Genomic DNA, 8664 nt, shown 5'->3' with positions numbered 1-8664 from the left:
TTGTGCAATATGTCTAATGCAATAGACATGGGTAGAAGGAGGATCATGCCATCCGTTGTCATGGTTGTTTTAGGCACTCTCAATGGCAGCATGTCTATCAGAAATCAAACAGAGATTGGCTTGTGGAGCCACATGCGTTATGAGATGTTGAAGAAAGAAACCCCATCCGCCATCCGTTTCACCTTCAACCAGAGCAAAGGCAATGGGAAAGACATTCTTTTTTCCGTCTTGTGTAAACGCCATAAGCAAAGTACCCTTGTATTTTCCGTATAACCAAGTGTCATCAATTTGAATAATAGGTTTGCATAATGCGAAACCTTTGATGCATGGGTCAAATGCCCAAAAGAGACGGTAAAAGATTCTATTACCTGTAACACAGGTTCCGTCTGGCATCATTGCTGGCAATGTCTTCACAATTGCCACAGTTCCTGGGACATATGTTTTTAGGGCCCATAAAAACCGTGGCAATTTTTTGTATGAATCCTCCCAGTTGCCGAATACCTATTCAACAGCCTTTATCCTTGCAATCCAGGCTTTCTTGTAAGATGGAGTATAATTATATGTTGTTCTGATATGGGATATAATTATACCCACCTTCACTGATGGGTTTTTATTAACCAACGGCAGAATGTCTTGACATATCAATGCAGCACTTAGTTTACGGTGATCTTGTTCAACGTTAGTTGCAATGCAACTGTGAGATGGGTCTATGAAGCGATCTCCCAAGAGTCGTTTTTTTTGTAAGATGCAGCCAACCTAAACTTACAAAGGATGTTACGACATTCAATAACATACCTTCTTGAATTAGTGCGTTTCACTGTAAAATCAGCAGAGTTTTTCATGTGGAATTTTTTGATAGCTCGCCCACATTCTTATTTGGTACGAAACATGTTTCCCACCTTTAATTCTCCTTCTGATCGTGGATACAAGTTATAGAAAACATTGTTGGATGTATCATCATCGTGCAGATCCATATTTATCATATGTTGAGGTGGATTGTAGACATGACTAGGAGGTATTGGTGGTGGTTGATCATCATCTTCAATGTCGTTGTTCAGCATGTGATCAACCTGTATCTCGGTCTCCTCTTTTTCTTCATCAATGACGTCCACTTCTGCTTCTGCTTCTGGGTTGACGTCATCTGACCATTGTGGATCAAATTCACCAGAGTCATCCTGACTGGTTATTTGAGACTGTTGAGATGGTATACATGGTCGAAGAGTAACTCAATACAGTTGCAGCCTGAATGTTCATGACTAACAAATATGTATTCAACATCTTTATCGTCTCGTACCTTAAGCGGGAAAAACTTGCATTGACTGTTCTAAAAAAATATTGGATTTTGATAGTGATCTTTGACATAATACCCGATCCTATACAGGATTGTATTCTTTTTTTCAAATGCAAGAATGTTGCATTTCTCTTGATCGTAAGTCTAATGGTATCGGTGTTTCGAAAACAAAAACCATATAACTCAGACTCGTATGTTTCACCGTTGCAGTGAACGTTGACACTGTATTTTGGTGAAGATGACATTGTGCAGATGAAAACTATTTTCTTGCTGCAGATGAATGTGAGTGATGTGTCTTGGATATTGATAGTAAGACGCTTAAATAGGGAAATGATGTGTCTCACATGATAGCTAGTTCGAAGTGATGTGTCGCACATGCAAGCTAGTCCAAAATGATGTGTCAACCATGCAAGCTACTAAGAAGTGACATGTTCAGCATGCAAGAGGGAGGACAGTCACGTGTCACACATGTAGACATAGACTCCAATTGAATTGGCTCCCACGTTCATTCCTTGCACATGGGCGCCAATCCATTTGGCGACACCTTGTCAAAGTATGCATGCAGACCTCGAAACCAAGCAATCAGACCTAGGCCTTGCATGCATGTCCCTATGGAGGCACTAATTTGAATGGCGACACCATGTACAAATTGCACATGGGCGCCAATTCAATTGGAGACAACATGCAAGCATAACTTTTCATGCTCCCATTCATTTTCCTATAAATACATCCACACCATCAACACTTCTTCCACACCATCACTCTCACTACTTCTTCTATAATACTTCTTCTACAATTTCATCTGCAACAACTTCTTGTAGTTTCACCTACACCAACCGCTTTCTTCCCTGACAAAATGTTTATCCTCACAATGGGCGAATCGCATAGAGGAACGGTTGCAAACATAGCAACTTATGTAAGTTTTTTTCTTTTGTTATTTATTTTAATAGAGTCCCTTTTATTTTAACATACCAACTTAGTCAAGTTTTTTGTTCTTTCTTTTATAGGATGTTTCAAGGTTCTGGACTCGGGTCCACGAACATGTCCATATGGACCCGATGATTCAACCTTATGTTCAACTTGCCGGTTTTGGTCATATAAGCAAGATTTTATCTTGGTCCATAGATAACAAAATCATTCTTGCTTTATGCGAAAGATGGCGTCCAGAGACACACACAATTTGGTTCCCAACTGGTGAGTGTACCGTGACGTTAGAAGACGTCTACATGCTTTTGGGACTGCCCATTGAAGGTAAGGTTGTTAATGGTAAAACCAACTATGCAAATTCAATTTGCATGGACCTCTTGGAGACTGATTTGTTAGATGATAACTCAAGAGGTCAAGGTATACTACTTTCACACCTTAAGTCATACTATAATAGTTTATACTTAGATGAACATTCTACCGAAGATGCTCGAATAATAAAAACTAGGTGTTACATTATTCTGTTAATTGGTTCGTTTTTATTTCCCGAAGGTAGTGGTTCTAACATGCATATTATGTATTTACCTTTACTTAGACATGTAGATAGAATAGGAAGTTACAGTTGGGGATCTGCTTGTCTAGCCTATCTCTATAGCTCCTTGTGCAAAAACTCACACAAAGACACATCTACATTTTCTGGATGTGCTATTTTTCTACAAGCATGGGGTTGGTCAAGACTATCGTCCCTAGCACCCGTCAACAACAACCCTTTCACATTCCCATATGCACAAAAGTAAGTTGTTTAAATTGCTATATCTTTACTTACTTCTTTAAAGATTATTATCTCTAACTAATATTCTTACCTTTTTGGTGTAAATGGTCTGCACGTGGTATGAGTTATAACAGATGTCCTAGACACTGTATTACTTACTATCGCAATTTGTTGGATCACCTTCGACCGACAGACGTAAGGATAATAACTTAATTTATTTCTTTATAATTTGTTAACTTCTTCTACCTAGATTATAATCCTATCTTCTTTCACATTTCAGTTCATTTGGCGTCCATACCTTAATTTGGATCATGACCATGAGATCAACGCTGAAGACGCGGCCGTATAGACTGCATGCACACTGATAATACGGTTCACAACTGTGGAGATGCACAATAGTGATTGTGTGAAGTTGCGGTTCGGTATGCCCCAAAACATCTCAGATCCCCCAACAAGCCTAGGAGAATGGCATTTGCGCAAAGTTAACAACCAATGGAACTTCAATCCATGGCAAAGCTTCACAAGATCGAAGTGTCTCAAATGGAAGCACCACCATGACCATGTATTAACTGACGCAATCATGCCAAATGAAGAAAAACCAAGTCGTACTTATATGGCTTGGTATAGATCGGTTGGCTTTCAGTTCATCGTCGAGGATATGTACCTCTACGACCCATGCCAGATGACTTACACACCTGAAACCTCAACATCAAACTCCCAACAACAGTGTCAGACCGGATACACACAACCCCCTGTCCGTCAAACGTTTCGTTCAACCAACACACAAACATACAACCAAAACATGTCATACACCCAATCACAATACCAAGAGCATACCCCATACCACCACCAACAAATTGACCATCAACCTAAGACCCAACATTGCTTCGCACCCACCCCATCACCCTACCAAAACCGCCTTAGTCAGAACACCCAACGATCATTCAACCCCAACCGTCCATCCTCCTACCATAGCCAAGAAGCCCAAACCTCACAAAACCAAAATATCCAACAACCCTATCTCTACCAAACACCCCAACAACATTTCCAACCTTTCCTCGACGCATCATTCACACTCATGTCTCCCTTCAACCGTCCCGGTCGCCCACCAATGAGTCAACCACAACCCAACTACTCTGGCATGGGTCATGAACTCAGCTACGGCGGTACACCCTCGATGCATACTGAAGATCATGCCGACTTGTCTGACTACCTCAATAGACCATCTCTTGTAGTTGGTAGTGACACTCCTCGTCCCTCAGATGCTCAAACACCAGTGGTGAATCATCAACGTGGGTTAGAGCCACGGGTTAGGGTAGCTAGGGGATATGGGACCGGAGGTCGGTTAAGTGATCCCGGTCATCACCATTAGGCTTTTTTCTGTAAACGGAAAATTTTATTAATATCAATTGGTCCTATTTCAAATTTATGTATCACGTAGACCATTTACCAAAAAAATTGTATTTTACATTGAGGTGTCAATCCAATTGGCGTCTCCTCTCAAGTAATACACATGGGCGCCAATTGAATTGACTAGGGCATGTGTCTTAGCCAATCCAATTGGCGCCTCCATTCAATCTTTAAGAGGAGACACCAATTGAATTGACGTCTCCTCCTAAAAGTGGAATAATTTGAGATTTTTTTTTGAAACTGGGGGTATTTTGGGAATTTCAATGAAAAAATAAGTTATTTTTGTAAAAAATTCCCAAAGAGGAGGGTTTGAAACCTTCGGAAACCAAAAAAAAAAAAATATCAGCGAAACTAAATTTATTGATTAACAAGTGGACAAAAACAAATTTTATAACAAAAATCATGTTTGACATTTTAATTAAAACCATTTTTATACATTTTAATAAAAGATTCTAATGTTTTTTCTTATTTTCTTAATCCTTATTTTTGTCCCTTGTTTCAGATTTTGGCCTATACATATCTTATTCTGGAATGTACTATCCATATTCTTGTGAATCTTCATATTTAGCTGTCCCTTTTGGATACCCTGAGTTCACCCAATTTACATGAATATAAACCAATCAAAAACATCAACTTACACAATAGAGAGAAAGAAACAAACAAAACCAACTAACAATCCTATTTTTAGCAGTGAAAAAAATCATATAAAGTGCTTAAACATTAAAGCAACATATTGTTGATGATGTCTGATGAATCACAAAGGATTGTGGTGATCCACCATGCATCTAGTGACTTGAGTACAAAAGCACTTAAATGGGCCCTTAATGGCTTTTCACTTGATCATGGAGACACCCTTACACTTGTTGCAATTCTTCCACATGTAAACAGTCCAACTAGTGCCAGATTTCGTGAGTTTCTTAAGCCTAGTTCTTTTCACTTTCGTGGTTAATTTCTGTTATCATTCTATGGTATATCAGAAAAACTCGACAATCATATAGAGAATTACCCTTTTTCCGAATTTCTTCAGGTGCAATATTTGGTACTGATCAGAATATTGTTGAGGGAGAGGTTGCTAAGAAGAAAGAAAAACTGCATAATCATTCTTCTATAAGAAAAATTTCTGACCAGTGTGAAGAACACAAGGTTTGATAATAACTTGCAACTAGACGATCTATCATTTTTCTTGTTTCCATAGATATATGTATATAGATTGAGGAAAATATGTCACTTCAAAATTATATCTTATAGTTTGATTCATGTAACCAGCCTCATCTGGTGAGGTAAAACTTGGTTGTTATTGTATATTTCATAGTAAGACTATAGTTTATTCTATAATTTACTAGTTTTAATGGAATCCTTTTCATGGATGAAATCAATCAGATTCAGTTCTTGATAGAAGTGCTTCCGGGCAAGTTACCGGAGCATGCTATAGACGCTGCCGTCCGTTTGAAAGCGACGTCAGTTATACTTGATAGGTCACTCCAACTCTTTCAAACATTTATTTTATAAAGTTTCAAAATTTATTTTATTGATCCTCAACTTTATAGACATGATCAATCAAAATGAGAAAAGTTATGAACATATTTGTGCAGAGACATGAAGAAATATAAGAAGGATTTCATGGAGAGTCTCTCTTGTGCTTTGCTAATAATGAAAAGTGGTAACTCCATTAAGCACTTGAGAGAGCCAAGGAAACCAAAGATTTCTTTTACTGGTTATGACAACGGAGCTCCGGAATTCTCGCCGAGTTTGTGGAGCATGACAAACGCGGTTTTCCGTTCAAAATCGAGCTCTAATCTAACGAAAATCGTCTGTCATCAGCTTCATTGTCAAACAAAACAAACGCCCGAAGATAAAGATCTCGATATGGCAAGAGGTTATTGCCTATTACCGATTCCAGATAATCAAAAGACTAGTGTTCTTGAAATGTATCCTAAGGAGACAGCATTTGAACATATCAGAAACCATAAAACATATCAAATAGTTGAAAAGTTCAAGAATTCTGTTTGCAAAGTGTGTGAGAACAAAAGGCCGAAATTTGTTTTGATGAAAGAATTCACATATGTGGAGCTGCATGAAGCAACACATGGTTTTTCGCCGAAGAATTATTTATCGGAAGGTGGATTTGGTTCGGTTTATTGGGGGAAGATGCAAGGACTCAAGATTGCGGTTAAGAAGCATAAGTTTGCAAGTCTTCAAGGGGAGAAGGAATTCAAATCTGAAGTTAATGCACTAAGCAAAGCAATACATGAAAATGTGGTTATGCTGCTAGGATCTTGTTCTGAGGGAAATAACAGATTTCTTGTATATGAATTTGTTTGCAATGGATCACTCGATCAACATTTATCACGTAAGAGAAAAATCATCTGCGAAATAGATATTTTAAATGGATAAAAATTTGTCTCACAATCTCCTAATATGACTCTAAATTTAACTGGTATGCAGTGTCAATGTAAAATGAGTTTTCCATTCGCATTCAAACACATTTGACTTCTAAGTATATGTAAAACGATTAGAGAGCGATAGTATATAGCATTTAAACTCTATGACTAATATATTTAGTATATACTAACTCTCTCTACATTTCAAATTCATGCAGAACATTCTAGAAAGCCTCTTACTTGGCCGGACAGGATAAAAGTAGCTATCGGAGCCGCAAAAGGCTTATTGTATTTGCATGAGAATAATATAATACATAGAGATGTGAGACCAAGTAACATTCTTGTTACACATGATTATGAAGCAATGGTAATGCATTACACAGATTATGATACTAGTTATTGAACTTCGAAATAGTACTAGAGACTTAATAATCATTCAGCTACTTATTCTATTTATTTATCAGCTCGGAGATTTTGGTCTGGCTAGAACCGAACAAATGGACTCCATGTACTCAACCGATGTTGTCGGAACTTTAGGATATATGGCACCGGAATATGCAGAATCTGGTAAAGTATCAACCAAATCAGATGTGTATTCTTTTGGGGTGGTGCTTCTTCAGCTAATAACAGGAATGAGGACCACAGACAAAAAGATTGGACACAAAAGTCTTGTGGGATGGGTAATAATCTTTGCCAAACAACACTTTCATGAAATCACATCATATATGTCTGAGTCGTGTCGGACATCAGACATGTCTTCGATCTGAAGTGTCGGTGTTACGTAACGAATAAGTGTTATATTCCTAATTCATTGCGATTTGCATGTTATGTTCCTTTCAAATATTGATTTCTTGATTAATTTTTTCAGGCTAGGCCATTGCTAAAGGAAAGGAACTATCCGGATCTAATTGATGAAAGGATGATGGATACATATGATTGCCATCAGCTTTTTTGGATGATTCGTTTAGCGGAAAAATGTCTCACCAGGGATCCTCAGAAGCGTTTATCAATGGACACAGTAAGTATTTAGCACGGACACGGATACACAGACACTAGACACGATACCGATACTGACACGCCGACATCTATAATAATTTGAAAATTTGACGTCTATAATAATTCGAAAAAATATATGAGTGCAGGTGGTTAGTGCATTAACTCATATAGTAGAGGGTAGCACATGTAGCATGGTACTAAGAGACTGTTCTCCAGCACGGTCTGATTCATCTTATGACATGTCGGAATCTCCTATGTCAGATGTCTCACCAGAATCAGAAGATGAAGAAGAAGATGGAATTGTCTGTGTAGGATGCACCGCAGTCAAGTTACGACCCCCACCATCTCCCCCATTAGGAAGCACTTCATGGAGTAGTACATCAAGCACATGTGTTCACATGGCTGAATGAATCTCATTATGGTAATTTAATGAATAAGAAGAATAAGAGTTAAATGTTATACTATTATTATCTTGTTTTGAGTACTCCTAAAAAGAAAACAGTGACCATAGTCTTCAGCTTCTTTTTAGTATTATTTAAATAATGTTGCTCCCTATTTTTACTAATTTTATAGTTCAATATCAAATATTGTTATATATTAACTCCATCAATACTGTTTTTTCTTAAGTAATGTAACTAAAATTCTTACCACAAATGTAGATATTTTGAGAGTGTGGAAAGTTGTTCATGTTTGTTTTAGATTTGTCAATTTGGTAGTGTAAGTCAACATATTAGCATTATAGAAGGAACTGATTGTTACTGAAATAAAATATTAATGAGGAAGAAAATAACACCTTCAATCGGTCAATTCAATAGTTTGGTTCATTTTGAATGAAATTTTATAATCTGAGTTGTTTTTCATAAAAAAAAATTATTCGACAGTTGAGATCG

The 8664-nt window shown here is 37.5% G+C and overlaps 1 pseudogene; it reads left to right on the top strand.

Moving 5' to 3' along the window:
• The first annotated feature begins 4993 nt into the window (after positions 1-4993).
• On the top strand, positions 4994-8241 carry LOC127075635 (putative receptor-like protein kinase At1g72540; annotated as a pseudogene).
• Positions 8242-8664: the final 423 nt, after the last annotated feature.

This window comes from Lathyrus oleraceus, chromosome 4 (genome assembly GCF_024323335.1).
Source record: "Lathyrus oleraceus cultivar Zhongwan6 chromosome 4, CAAS_Psat_ZW6_1.0, whole genome shotgun sequence".
Classification (NCBI taxonomy): Eukaryota; Viridiplantae; Streptophyta; class Magnoliopsida; order Fabales; family Fabaceae; genus Lathyrus; species Lathyrus oleraceus.
This window is presented reverse-complemented; position numbering and strand designations above follow the sequence as displayed.